Here is a 15947-nt window from a genome sequence, read left to right on the forward strand (position 1 = left end):
CCAGGTAGACGTGCCTAGTTAAGTACAATTCCCAGTGGGTAGAAGAGAACAATAGCCGCTTAGCGCATTTTGCCGGTGGAGCCGGCAGCAGGATGAGAGACTCAGTTTTGTTACCGTCGTTAGGAGAAAGAGAGAGAGAGAGAGAGAGAGAGAGAGGGGGGGGGGGGGCTCATGGCAGTGGGCGGGGCTTCTCTCTGTCAATCAGCCGCTGCGACCCGCATTCCTTGTTTTTGGCTTGTGCATCATATTTGCATCTCATTAGTCCCCGGCTGAGAAGGCCTTCAGTTCATTAACGACATCCTCCGACGAGCTCCCATAATTCCACGCTTCTCTCGCGCTACCTGCCGCGCACAATCGGCGAGGGGGAAAAAGCGAAGAAGAAAAGAGGCGCAGGCATGAGAAGGGCAACATTTTATGCAATGCCAAAACAAAAGCGTCAGGAGGGAGAGAGAGAATGGTGAGGTGGTATGAAGAAGTCCTCTTCTCTGTGTGTTTTGTGTCTTGTTTTTCTTTTTCTCCCGTCGTTCTCCTGGAATCAGGCACCATTTTGTTGTTAATCAGCCTCCTGTCATGACGGATACCTCAGCAGGTCAAGGGTCAAAGTTGAACTGGAGGTCAGAAGTAACATTGCATGAGAGTCGAGCTCCAAAACTGGACGCTTAGTTGGCAGTGGGCAGTGTTTTTGTGCTAAGAGCCAGGGCTAGGTTATTTTTAAATTTATCCAGGTTAAGTGTCAAACACAAGGAGAAGGCGAATAGCCCAGAGGTATTAAAAAAAAAGAAAGAAAGGCAAATCCAGCCAAAAGTAAAAAATAAATCTAGACAATAAACAGTCCATTAAAATCCAAAGAAAGAATAATGCTGATTTTGGTTGGAGTGTTGCATCTGGGGGTTGGAGTGGGGTGAAGGGGTAGGTGTGTGTGTGTGTGTGTGTGTGTGTGTGTGTGGGGGGGGGGGGGGGGGGGCTTTACTTAAAGCGTGACGACCCCTGACCAAAACCTGGTTCAGTGGATAGATGAATAAAAATTTTAATAGCTCATAAAACACAGTGATTCCTCTCAGTGAAGTTTTTTGTGACTGCATTATTCCTAGAGACTCCTTTTTTTTTTGTGATGAATGAAAAGCCATTCACAGAGGCCTCTGCTGGAACTCCATCAGGACCAGAGAGAAGAGTAGAAAATGGGGAGAGCCATGAATGCAGCCACATGATTGGTGAGCAGAGAGAGGCTCTCTATTTTTTACACACCCATAGATACTCACACACACACTGTAAAGTAAAAAAAAAAAATCTCACTCCAGTCCTTTCACATGCAAAGCGCATAGTCATAAGCCCCACGTGAAAGGAAAGTGGGTTCGGATAAAAGGTCCAGCATTGTCTCTTGATTAAAACCCTCTCAGCCATATTCTTGTTTGCTCCACCCATGACATGTGCCATTTGCTCCGGTGAAAATGGCCCTGATGTTGATTCACTCACCAGTCGAGCTTGGCCTCAGGGCTAGATAAATAAACAGGCATCTGTTGTTTTATTTAATGCTTACTTCATCTCATCGTTCTCTTTCTTGCATGGTGGGCTGGGGTCGCAGGGCTTCACAAGAGAAGTCTATTTAGTAGAACATCCACACACTCTATCATTCAGAAAGAGAGGTGTAACATGGCATTTAACTGGATCCCTTAACAAATTTCTTTGTTAGAGTAGGGGAGCCATATTGTCACAGTGAACTTCATCTTAGACCCTCTTGGCATTGTTCATGACTGTTTAAAAAGCTTTCCTTGAGGCACGGAGTTATCTTTTCTTCTATTTTGGTTGCATAAACCAATTTATTTAATTCATACTAAAAATAGATCCTAAATATCTAAAAAGTTAAGAAGTAATCAGTATTTGACATCATTATGATATTCTGAAACATTTTGATTTGAACTGTAAGTTGTAACTAGAGAATATATGTCATGTGCAAGTGTGTGTGTGGAATACCGAAACCCTTCTCTTTAACCATGGGTGCTGTACTCAGGTTATGAGACTGTAAATATACAAGCAAAGACCTGAAGCGATAAATCTCCCTGAGCAGATCCTGCTGTCCCAACACACTGCCATTACTGCACACACAACACACTCTCTCTCAGACCACAGATCATGGTCTACTCTTCATTCAAACACTGTTTTACTTGTCCTCTTTTAACAGAGAAATCAGTCATGCCTGGAATGACATGTGAGTTTGCAAACAACACCAGTCTCTGGTTTCTCTGGATTTCAGATAAACCAGAAGCGATTGAGTTACACTGTTTTTCTATATAGATCATACTACCTAGTATATCTCTGTTTTTGTAGGGTGAGAAATTTATTGTGCTGTAGTCACAAGCTATTTTTCCATCCACAATGAATTTCCAGAGGATTTTCAGCCAGCCCTTTGTACTTTGTTTCTTTTTTTTTCTTCCTTTCTTTCTTTCTTTTTATTTTTTTAACCCAAAACCACCCAAAACACTGAGTTTTCTCAAGGGCGCATGTGCTGGTTTGAATAGATGGAAAATCATTTTGTTATAATTAATAATGTATTCACAGAGGTTTCAGCAGCTTGCAAAACCTAAGACATTTTTTTTCAATTCCAGTCTGATTGTAGGCTTTACTTTGTGCCATTGCCAAATGTATCCTTAGAAAAAAACAAGTAATTCTGAAAATAAATATAATCTGCTAGAACATTGTCAGCTGATATTATTGGATTGGATTATTGACAATGATATGATTTAATTTATTAAAACTATAGCTTTTGTGCCATTATGAAGTCCACATATCGCTACTCTAATTGGCTTCCATTATATTTCTAACTAAATGTTTTTTTAACTAAATGTTTAGATGAATGTTTAAAATAAGATCTACTGTGAGAGCTGCTGCTGTTAGGAATGAGACCGGACTCCTGCTGCCCCCTACAGAATCATAACCGGCAGCTCTCTAGATGATATGTTGTTGTGTGCTCATTTGCAAACATCTTTGCAGAAGACTATACCTATTAGGTTTGATTAGCAGCACAAATAAATTAAATAAATATATATTAGAAACTGAAATATATCATATAGCAGTATAAAAGCACACTGAACTGTTTTCACTGCATTTTTTATTGTGCAGCATCTTGGTTATTCAGAAATTTAAAAAGATCCATAAACACACATCTTTTTAAAAGCCTAGGTACCTTTAATGATTTGTATTCAGATAGTTAGTGAAATCACTGATCTGTATGGAGGGTTGGGAAGGGAGCGTGGAAAAGAGAATGACATTCGAAATGTAATTGCTTAGATTGTGTCAAGCATAGGCCAAGAATTTGTACCTTTAAACTGTTAAATCTTATTGGCTTTGTGAAGTCTATTTTTGAGGTGGATAAATTTATACAATTAAAAGCAAAAGAAGGCTGTCTTATGAGCATGGTCTGTTTTATTCAGATCTTCTGTGTTTCTTAAATCTACTTTTTACTATTTTTAAATAAAAATAAATACATTCTCTAGCTACAGGAGACCATAAATAGGTCTTATTTTCAGAAGGTTAAATCTTCATTTAAATCTTATTTTCAGAAAGGTAAATTTTACAAATATAGTTTACAAATATACTGTATGCATTAACATATTTTAAAATGATCCATAAGAACTTGGATAATGTACAATACTGCAATAACTAAACTATACAAATAAGACACTTACAACTATGTTAAGTAGGACAAAAAGTGGTATTAGTAGATCTTAATGTTTTCAGTGCCCCTGAACCCAAAGCAGAGTTCAAAGGATTTGCATGTAATTGTAGATTTAAATTTCCCTTTTTCCAGAGGGCCTGGTGTCACATTCAGAGTTCAAGTCTGCTCCTGTCTGGGAGACAGAAGGTATGCGCATCCAAGCTGCAGCCATTGTCTGCTCAGTGAAATAAAACAGCAGTGAGTGGATCACTTTCCCCTGTGCTCCTCTGTGCCTGATCTGAACCCAATTCCACAAAATGCTTCTTATCTTTCCATGCAGGAACCTTCTATAATTTACTGACACTGCACAGTCAGTATACGTAGAATGACACATTTTAGTTACTTCTATTGTCTGACTCTTTCTAGCAATTCCACAATCACATTGTGGCTAAGGTGACATGATGGCACATTCTGGCACATGGTAGCATGTGATATATTGTTAGTGGGAAATTAATTATTTGTTGCTGTTGAATAGTATTTTGTTTTACTCAAAAAAAAAAAATAAAATAAAATAAATGATATACACCTACAGTTCTGAGGTGAAAACTGCTACCACTTTTTTTCAGCAGGACTTCCCGTGGAATAAATTTTGCTGGATGTGTGTGACAGAGCCGGGAGGCCATTTCTCAGGCTGGGCCATGAGCTTGTTGTCTGCTCTGAGAGTTGGAGGAGTCGCTGTTTCCGCAGAGGAAAGACCCAGCAACGGTCACAACACACCACAGCCCCACACCATGACAGCCCATACATCCGCATGTGGCAATACACACACATGACACACTCTGACAATTGCCTGCACACCACCACCTACCAAGTCACAAGAAACCATGAGAGATTTAGTAGTGTAAGTCATGCATTGATTGATTAATTACAAGAAGCTCTGCATCTGTTCTGTTGTGTACACCAGATACTAAACCAAAAGAGCTACATTACTTTAGCTGTGTAAGTCTAGATTATAAATTGAGACTCAAAAACTAACTAACTAACTAAATAAATAAATGACTAAATATTATGTGTGTGTATAAACTTTATACCATAGCACTGTTGAGATCTCCAGCCCGATTTGTCAGAAGGTGTTTATTAATATATTCTCTACTAACATCTTGTTCACAGGGACATACATGGTAGATGCTTCAAATAATCTAAGCCTAATAATAATTGGATTTAAAAAACATTAATGAAATGTTTATTTAACATTTATGGAAGGACTCTAGGTGTCAGCTCTTTCTAATGTTCAGTAAGTTTTCTGCAACAAGAGAATTTTCAGGATGAAAGACTGTTTTTTCTCTTTTCTGGTTTCTCTGTAATATTACAAGATGCATTTTTTGTTTTATTATTTCAAGAGAGAGAAAACAGAGGCTGGTGTGGGAAGAAATGAGGGAGTAAGTGATAACAGGAATTAACTCAAGGATGTTCCATAACATTAAATGTAACTATAAACATATAAAAAAGTATGTCATTATTTAATTAATAAAATTGTAGTACTTGTTGACAAATTGCTATGGTATAAAACACTTTGGGATGTGCCATTATTGGATATTAATCAACTTTAGGATGGTAATTTTAACTTTGCCTTGCATAGGACCACACCACACCACCTGTCATTGATTATTTTTCTCTAACAGCATGCCCAGTCATGTTTTGTTCCTGACATGATAGCTTTCCTGTATTTGCTTTGGTCAGAAGATGTTTGTGAACAAAAATAAATTATAATAATCAAGTATAAAGTATTATAATGTATAGAGTGACGCATACAAGTACCACATATTTCTGAGAATTGTACACATAGTAAATTGATAAAAATGTACAGTAAACACACACACACACACACACACACACACACACACACACACACCACATGAATACTTATTACACTCACATGCAGGCCTGCCTGAGTTATTTTTATGCATTGGGCTGAGCAACTGAGAATGTAGTGGAGTGGGTCGGCACCCAGTGTGCCTTTGCACTTCTGCAGGTTCACAGCAAAGCTATTACAAGTGACCTTCGACCCTGCTGCCACCCTGGGGTAAAATGGCCAGCCTGGTCTCATTCCCCTCTTTCAGACGTAAAAGAAAAGAAGGGGGAAGAAGAGGAGAAAGGAGGCGTTATCTAGTGACCCATCCTTTATCAGCGACACAAACTTGCAGCCCCTCATGGCTCCAGGGTTCTCCTGTGGCTATGCAGATGAGAGAGGAGGCTTAAAAATGAATTTTAATCACTTCGGGAATCTCCAATTACCAAGCTGCTACCCGCCGTGAATCTGTCTGCTTAGGACTCATTCCAGAAATGACAAAGTGGCTTCAGTGAAGCCAAACTCTCTCATGCACGCACACACGCACACACGCGCACACACAATTTTATGTTTTGCAATTTTTGCTAAACAAATTTTTCAATTAGTGCAATTTTGAATTAGTTAAAAATATAGCAATGCTTATACTTCTTGTACTATAAGGGATTTCAGATCATTTTTCATTTTAAGTACTGATTAATGTGCTGGCATTTCACATTAGTAAATTGTCCTGACTACCACCAATTCTTAAAATGAATAAACAGTGTAACAGAATGAAAACTGGGAGCACAAATTCTCCTTCAACACCCTATCAACAGGTGCAAAATAAAAAATGCCTTTCTTACCTATAGCCTTGGTATCAAAATATTGGACCTGGGCTAATATTCAAATGTATATATTAAACAAGGTGAATCAGAGCCTCATGCCAGGGCCTTTTGTTCAGAAGCACTGAGAAAGCAGTCACCCTGAAACAATGGGCAAAATTAGCATGCAGAAGCCCTGGAGCGCTGTGTCACCTCGCAGTGACAAATGCTCCCCTCCTGCTGTGAGGGTCAGTGCAGAAGATCCTTCTCACACACTGGCAGCATGGCACACTACTCTGAAAACAGAATATCTTGTAGAACCTGCACCTTTACTCTTCTCTTACTGGCTGAGTGAAGTCTAGGGAGAGGGAGATGAGTTAAAAGCGGAATGCATTAGTTTATGATATTATTTATTATTAAAATATTTGTGAAATGTAGTGAATGAACAGCTTTGGGAGAGTATATGTTTATATGTTTAATTATAGATGTATATGGTCTGAAAATAAGTCAAGACCTTGGAAAAGAAATGCTAGATAGAACTTTAAAATTAGTGTTAATATATAATGCTGTTATTATATATGTAATTATATAATATAATTCAATTCACTTTTATTTGTATAGCACTTTTAACAATGGGCATTTTCACAAAGCAGCTTTACAGAAATATATAAATTCCGGATATAAATTTAAAATTTATAAATTTATCTCTAATGAGCAAGCGACATGAGGAAGAAACCTTGAGAGGAACCAGACTCAAAATATTTTTAATTACTGTTAAAAAATATACTGATATACTGATGTGTATAATTTTTTTAAAAAGTTTTTAAATTTTTATTTTAGTGTATTTTTGAGTATTTATTTTACATTTTTTAAGGATCCACAGGCAATTTAGAAATTATAGACAAGGATACAGACTCATGGTGATGAATGCTGGCTTGCTGCTGTGAGGGTCACCACAGAAGATCCTTCTCACACACCAGCAGCATGTAAAACTTCCAGAGTCAGAGCCACTCGTCTGTGTGTCCTCTGGGTACAAGAAACCCCCATTAGCATGAAAAGCAGCCATCTTGGAAGAGCAAGGAAACATATAGCAGGGCAGGATGGAGGGCGTGATTAATTTGAGGACTATCTGGCATGTGAATGAAAGAGGAATTTGCTGGACAGCTGATGTATGGCAATGCTGTATGGCAGTGTAACTACCAGCCAGCCTCTGGGAGTTGGCAACAGAATGTAGTCACTTCTTATACAGATATTGTTTTCTAATCTCCCAGCCTCAGGATAGCAGATCTGCTTCAACACTAAACCTTTAAATTTAAGTGTGGGCTCAAGTGTGACCTCTGATATAAGATGAAAATAGTGTTATGATTTTTAAAAATAAAGGATAATTGGGAAATAATTAATGTATGTTCAGCATCATTTGCCGGTAAAGGGGAACTCCCAATGAGCCTAAAAGCCATAAAGCTTTTTAAAGTATGAATTAAAATTTAGTCTTTTTTAAATAGTAATAATTATACTGTATTTCTTTGTATTTGATCCATTAATGTGTTTTGTTATGATACTGTTTAAAGCAATTCCCAAAACATTCTCTTAAACTTTCAACTCTCTCTCTCTCTCTGTCTCTCTCTCTCACACACACATACACACACACACACACACACACACACACACACACCCTCAACCCTCCACCCAACAAGATAACCTGCATAAGCAAAGATGACAAGTTGAGACTAATGAATGTCCCATGGATAAAGCAATTTAACAATTTAATTGTCAGGCAGCAAGACAGCTAAACTTCACCAGCATGCTCATACAATCCTCCCTGGATCTTACTGCTTTTAACTGATTATGACTCTAAATAATAATAATAATAATAATAATAATAATAATAATAATATTGTGCCCTGCGATGGGTTGGCACCCCATCCAGGGTGTCCCCCGCCTTGTGCCCCGAGTCCCCTGGGATAGGCTCCAGGGTCCCCTGCGGTCCTGTGTAGGATAAACAGTACAGAAAATGGTTGAATAATAATAATAATAATAATAAGAAGAAGAAGAAGAAGAAGAAGAAGAAGACGAAGCACCACCACACGTTGCCTCGCACCTCTGGGTTTGGGAGTTCGAATCCCGCCTCCACCCTGTGTGTGCGGTGTTTGTATGTTCTCCCTGTCCTCTGGGGGTTTCCTCCCCTAGTCCAAAGACATGATTTGTAGGCTGATTGGCATTTTGAACATAGTGTGTGTGCAATTGTGCTCTACAATGGGCTGGCACCCCATCCAGGGTGTCGCCTGCCTTGTGCCCTGAGTCCCCTGGGATAGGCTCCAGGCTACCCCACGACCCTGTGTAAGATAAGTGGTATAGAGAATGGATGGATGATAATGACAATAATAATAATTACAGAAAACTCACTTTATGTCACATCATTCAGTGGTGTGTGGTTTGTGTGTGTGTGTGTGTGTGTGTGTGTTACAGTGAAGGGGGAGGGGGGTTTGGGGGGCTTAATGATCTCCACATGAAAAATGAAATAGATTCTGCAGCACAAATATCTAACCCTTTATGTCCTTGTGAAAAAAAAGAGCACAAGCACAGTACTGTATAACAGAGATGTGAGAGAAAATATGAGGTTTTGGCAGAGAGATGAGTGAAAAACTCCAGAGCATTAAATGAGCCTGCTACCATGACCTCTCTCTTCACACACACACATGCACGCACAGGCAGGCAGGTCTACACAAACATGCCCATACTTTGAAGAAGGCTTTGCTTTTCTTTTCACATCTTCCACACATCTGTAGAGTCTCATATTTTTGGGCCGTAGTATGTATAGCAACTTAGGCAAACATATAGCAAAAGTGAAATACGATGCAGAGGGAAAAGGTCACTGAAATTGCCCTCATCATATGGATTGTAGTAATCATGATTTGTTATTGTGGTGAGGGCTGCTCTGACGGTGAAAATTTGTCCATGGTTGTCTTTATGTGCTTAGACAAACACCAAACTCCCTAATCATCTCTCAACTGTTATCAACATTTCACTGAATTAAATTCACAAGGGCATGAAAAGTTAGAGCCTTGTACTTTTCTGTCATTTTCTGGCTAGTTCAGCCATGTATCCTACCAGGAATAGAGCTACATACTTCTTGCCAGCTCTACAGGTTCCTAATTGAAGTCCAAAGGAAGCCTAACTGACAGGATCCTTGCACTCTTGGCTTTGAGAAGGAGCCCTTTTGGCTTCGGGTCACCCTGCTCACATTGGCTCAATGGAAAAGAATGTGCAAGGCACACTATAAATAAACACACGCACACACACACATACACACAAACACACACACCTAAACAAGAATTGATCGAAGAACCAATCTTGCAGTCTAAATATGTTTTATCTAAATAGCACAGCAAAATGCTGGCAGTGTTTATAACTGAACTGCTCTAATAAGCCTGCCACAAGACACTCAGTGGCTGTGTGGCTGTGGAACCATTGTCACCATTTTCATGTGGAGGTTAAAGATGGAGTAGCACAAATTAAATGGATGCAGGTAACTCCATCTGCAGATCAGAAGTACACAGAAGCACTAGGAAAGGCTGCCGAGCTATTAGCAGAGAGTGGCTAACACTGACCTATTCAGTGCTTTTATGAAAAGAATGTGACTGTATTGCTTATTCCTCTTGACTTTAATCTGCTTTGTTTTATAAAAAATAACAGCAGATTCATTCAAGTAGAAGGAAAGGTAAAGGAGCATAATGGATGTCAGAGAAAAATTTTAGAAAGTGTAAAAAAACTAAAAGTTTAGCTATAAAAGGTTTTGCTCCGAGCTAAACTTCTGAACAAAAGCAAACAAAAAAAGGGGATTTACTTACTTATAAAATAATTAGTGGTAGTGTTGCCATTGTAGTACTGACACATTGAGAAGTGTGCTATAGGTTGAGCAGGTGAAGACAGTCATGACAGGCAAAGGCAATGTCACTGTACTGACATTTTCCCGCTTCCATAGACCTGCTGTGGCATGCCAAACAACACAATTACCTATTCATTTATTCCGGCAGCAAGTGTGCAAGGTACCTTAAACATGCACAGCTAAAACGCAGATTTAAGGTGTTTTGTGCACTTTCCTTCTGCTGTGAAGCTTTCTCAGCCTAGGCTGTATTAAAAACGTGGCTGCTAATGATTTATGGTTGTGGGGTGTGTGAAGAAAGGGTGCTGGATGAAGGGTGTGTGCACTTTCTCCTTCTGTGCTGTGAAGCAGGTTGCTAAAACAGGAAGATGGTGTGTCCTCACCGCTGACACAACAAGCGGCAGGTCTGTTTGCAGTTAACGCATGGCAGATTCACTCACCCGCACCAGCCTACACACACACAGACACAGACACACACACAGTATATAAAATAGCCCAGGCTTACTATTTATAAAACTTCTCCCTAGAGGAGCCAACTGGGTTTTGCATGTTTTCAGGCAATCTCAGAGCAGCCTTTTAAGGCTGTCAGAATTTCTCCACATATATCTGTGGTTCTCAAAGTGGGGTCCAGCAGTCCGCAATTTTATTATAATTTTTTTAAATTTATGTATTTATTTATTTTTTTGTGGTGGACATCGCTATCAACTTATATTGATATTTGTTATTATAATTAGCCTAACTGACTGGTCACTTGAATAGATTTAATTTAATTGGTTTGGGTTCTGTGGATGAAACATCCCCCCCAAAATAAATATGATGGTATGCATGTGCTTAACATATGAAAAGATGAATTATGCTCATAAAATAAATCTGCAACCCTAAGGGCTAAGATGCTTTTAAAATAACATAAACATTTTCTATATATCAAATATATTATAGATATTTAATAGTTACTACATATCAAATAAAACGTAAACAATAAACACTGATTATTGACACAATGAAATTTGTTGTGGCCACTCTTTTATTTTAAAACTGTATCAATTCTCAATATCAGTTCATCATCTAGTCATCTAGTTTTTTTAAGAAAATTAGCTGATGAGTTATTTCAAGCATCTTGAACAATATGCCATAGTTCTTTGTCTCATTTGTTTCTGTTTCTGCAAGTCCCAGACAGCATCAACAATGTATTTATCCAGAAAGAAGTATTATTAATAAACTACTAATCTTTTTTTTTTTAACTATAGCATTATTATTGTTATGTAATATCCTCCCTTCTTTATGGTAACATTTCCTTTTTTAGCACTTTGGACAACAAAAAATTTGGTCTTTCATCTGACTTATGAATATGAAGGATATATGCATTTAAAAAAAATGCCTAAATGAATTTAATACTTTATGAATTTAGTCCTTTGCAAAGTACTATATATCTTACAGCATATACACCTGATTATTGTGTTGGTGGTGTATATGAAATGAACATTAATTATTGGAGACAGAACAATTAGGCAGTGTGTGGTGATAGAGTTGGGCAGTAGACTCCCTGCTGCTCCACACGAGCCCTCAGACTGACAGATCATCCTCAATGAGTTTGATGGATGATTCTCAATTCCATAATATTGGTACTGATATGCAAAAAGACACTCATTAATTAGTGCACATGTGAACAATAAATGCTATTTCACCCAGAAATGTAGCAAGGAATAACATTTCTATATTTTGACTGAAGTTTTTTTTTTTGTTCGTTTTTTTTTTTTTAATAAATGTGGTCCTTATAATGGCAAAGCTCTTTCATATGCTGAAATATAACCTGCCTATATAACCAAAGCCAGAAAGTACTTAACACAGCTTTTAGGTAATTTACACAACTATAAAACAGAGAGTGATTTAGCATCCCTTAGATAAAGTTGTAGCCGAAACCACCATGGGCTATAAAGTCAGGATCTCAAAAAGTTAATTAGAGATAAATAAAACATGGCAGCACTATCAGATACTGTGTGCTGAGGATCAGGTGGCCGTCATGGTGATCCAGAGGTTGGGAGATTTTCAGTACAAGGTTAGTCTGAAGCACTCAGGTTACTATGTACTAGACAGGGATATGGCCCACATTAAGCCACCAGTCATTAATAAGAAAACAATGAGAAAAGAGTTTACACAAATGAAAACAGGAAGTTCACTAATAAGAAGTGTCTGTAATTTGGAGGTACACCAACAAACTAAATGACACAGCAAATCAAAATACAGAAAATTACAGCAAGCAACACATCTAGCAACAGTACTAGTTTTCTAGTTTACCAGCCAGTGGTATTGCATTTGCAAGCTGCAAGAATGGGGTCAGATTTTTTAATTATTCACATGTAAACAAGGGTAAGTTCAGAAATCACTCAGAATTTATGAAATATTATTCATAAAAAATACAAATATTTTACATGTGAATTTAATTTTCCTTGGAGACAAAAATTCAAATTTTGAGAAATTGGAGTGCTCATTATCTTCAGCAGAGGACTTTTCTTTTTTGGCATAATATGTGGTTTGGACTAACATTGCCTTTCTTAAAGGCAGTGCTATTTGTATTATAGTTGTAATTAATCCATTATAGGTATGTGTATTGTTTAATTCATTTTAAGAAGGAAACCAAGACATGACTGCTGATTTTAGACTTATTTGCTGTGCTTGATTGGGATCATAATAGAAAAAAAAAAAAAAACAATTATAACACTTTGGGTTAAGTGGACAAATATGCATAATAAGTTTTGAGACATGAAAATATTAGATGTAAAAATACTTAACTTAAAAAAGCATGTTCACTTTTTTTGTAAAACATGTCTCACCAAAACACATAGTTGCTCTTGTAGATGGAGGTACATATGGGAGCTCATGACAAGGAGGTAACTTGATAAATTGTTTTTCTTTCTCACATTGCATTTGTTTCATCACCTGACAGAGCATTGCTTCATCTGTGCTATGAAAATACAGCTATTGTAATTAAAAAGGTGCCATGGCTGAGCTCTCTCTGGGCTGTGACACTAAATTGATTGGGGGTGGTTTCATACCCTCCACCTTCTCAGGTCCTTGCCTCTGAGAAATATGAACACACACCCCAAGCACAGCTCCAACCATATGTCACATGCAAAGTGAAAAGTTTATCACCTTGGAAACACATCCATAAGCACCAAGTCTAGCACATTAAGTATCCAGAACATGTTAAAAATATGTATAAAATAGTAAATAAACATGTCTCCTTTTCATGTATCACTGCAAAGACTTGAACTGACCTGTTTTAATTATATTTATGTTGGTTGTTAGAGAGAAAAGCAATCAAATAATGGTCAAGTAATAACAAACATCACTGACACAATGTGAAAATTTCTGTCTTTTTACAGAGTTCTGCTTCTTGTTATTTATATTAATTGAGCACTGAAAGTCCACCTTTTGCCTTCTAGGTTTTTATAGTCCAAAAAACAACAAAATGGCTTACAAAATTGTGAACATGAGCTTGTACATGTCACAGTACAAATGTAGATTTGTTGCTTTTGCAGACTTTAGAAGTATCTGAAAATAAAACATGGCAGAAAAACACTGGTCAATATGGATGAGGCCATAAAACAACTCTTAGCACAGGCAGCTCGGAGCCAGGACCAGAGACCATGGAACGGGTGAAACCTAAACCTCAGCTTTGCCTTTGATGTTCATGTGGTTCCAGAGGTTCCCACTGTTGTACATCTGTGTCTACCTCAATGAGTGTTGGCTTACTCCCCTGGCATGCTCCCCAGTCTGCGTGGCAATAGCCCAAAGTTTGGCACAGAGACACTCCTCTTTTCCTCCAAAGGTTTTGCAGGCAACCCAAGCACTCCCAGATAGGGGAGTCACCCAGTAGCGCCTTGCTTGAACGCCATTTGCCCTTTGTAATTTATTACATTAGATTAAATCTGGTGAAACTCAATATTTTAATTGAATGTTTAGAGCCAACCCCCTCCAAATAATACATTTCCTCTGGCACTCTGCATCTCACTTTCATCTTTCTTCTTTAATTACATTTACAAAGATGATCCTACATGGAATTAATGCAGCTTGAATGGAGTCCAATGTAAAAACAGAACACATATGGGCAGATTCTGTGACAACCAAGCCTACTGCTGTGAAAGAGTGTTGATCTGCAATGTGATTTTGAAGACCCTGCTGCTTTTCCTGTTTTAAATGCCTATCATGATTAATTATGCCTGCAGAGATGCTCAAGTTTATTTTAGTCATTTTGTATAAATGTAACCAGAGATCGGATCAATATCCCAGCTTTGGTAAATTAGATCTCAGCAGTTTGGGTTTGGTCAAAAAATGTTTGTCAGTAAAGAATTATATCAATATAATATCCATTATTCTGAATCATAAAGAAATACTGCAAGCTCTGCATTTCTAACACTGTTGGAGAAAGGCAGTAGAAATATGGCTACCTTCACAGTTTTGTAGTTTTGCCCTTCAGAGTGGTCATGGCTGTCCATCAATCTACAGCACAGCACCAGAGAGATTCCTTTTTCTACTTGATCTACCTGCTGCAGGTGAACTCTCCATAGGTAGTGACTTACAGCACTCTAAATATAGTTCTCATTAATGCCAATGTGATTGAATCAGCGTGGGTTTTTGCAGCTTCGACTCTTGCGTGTCAAGGGTCAGAGAGCCAGTTATAATAAGGACAATGAAATTAGTGCTATGTTAATTTTCTCCAGAAATCAATCCCACATTTAAATATCAGCCTAATCTCCTGTCTCTGTGGCATGTATAATTACCGAACTATTTCTGTAGTCATCTAAATACAATAAGCCCCATGCAGGGGCTGCCGTCAACATGCCACTCAAGCTCTGGCAAAGGCTGCATGTTGACATAATGTTGCTCTGTCAAACTTATAAGTAATGGGTATTGGTGTAAGATGAGCAACATTAATACCACTTGTGCTGCATGTACACACTACTTCAAAGATCTCAAGTGGATGTCAGCCATTGATGTGTGCTGGGTTAGAGAACACTATGTGTTTCAGGAAGAGTGAACCTGAAGGATTGCTGTCCAAGTCCTCGGGGAAGCTGAACCTTTGAAGGCTTTCCCTGAGCTAATTTTCAATCTCGATCCACTAGAGAGTATCAAAGTGACATCAAGACATATCATCTGAAGAGAACTGAGGAGAATACACACTTTGAATGTTTTACCGTCTTCTCTTTCATCAGTAAAGGAATATTTATTGGAAAAGTAGGAACATATTGATAAGCAGGGAAAAAAACATTACAGTAATGTTTTATAAATTACTAAGATCAGAGCCCAGAACCATATGGTTCATTGTCAGTTCATTATCAAATAAAGAATGTAGAAATTACTGGTTAGAAATACTTTCTCCTCTTGACACCCTGGCTGCATTTTAGTCCTTGAAAATGTTTAGAGATGAGTAGTCTGCTTAAGATCTCTGTGCTCTGAGATTCTATTAAGAGCTGCCATGTAAGAGCTTTCCTCCCACTGCTCTCAGGAAATGTCTGCTGTAATGTCTTTCCCTCACTGTTTTGGAATGCTACTACACTCCCATGCTGGGAATATAAGTGCAAAAGAGAAAAATGATTAAATCAATTTGAGGAAGGGGGGGTTGTAGGGGGGGGGGGGCTCTAAAAACAACATTGGTTACATTGTCAAAGGGCAATTCAGCACTAGAATTACACTGGCTCACTTACTTCCAGGCACCCTAGCAAAAGGCAGCACATGTGAAAGGCAGCTAAATTATGATAGTGC

At 38.2% G+C, this 15947-nt stretch overlaps 1 long non-coding RNA gene across 3 annotated transcripts; it reads left to right on the forward strand.

Annotated features, from left to right (window-relative positions):
- The first annotated feature begins 220 nt into the window (after window positions 1-220).
- Window positions 221-5384, forward strand: LOC128317995 (uncharacterized). Of its 3 annotated transcripts, none has more exons than XR_008301393.1 (4): window positions 221-457; window positions 1092-1211; window positions 3806-3859; window positions 4279-5384. It is a non-coding gene; the product is annotated as an uncharacterized LOC128317995 (long non-coding RNA). The 3 variants fall into 3 exon arrangements; XR_008301394.1 differs by having other exon boundaries at window positions 1124-1211; XR_008301392.1 differs by lacking the exon at window positions 3806-3859.
- The last annotated feature ends 10563 nt before the right edge of the window (window positions 5385-15947 follow it).

This window comes from Pangasianodon hypophthalmus, chromosome 3, assembly GCF_027358585.1.
Source record: "Pangasianodon hypophthalmus isolate fPanHyp1 chromosome 3, fPanHyp1.pri, whole genome shotgun sequence".
Taxonomy (NCBI): domain Eukaryota; kingdom Metazoa; phylum Chordata; class Actinopteri; order Siluriformes; family Pangasiidae; genus Pangasianodon; species Pangasianodon hypophthalmus.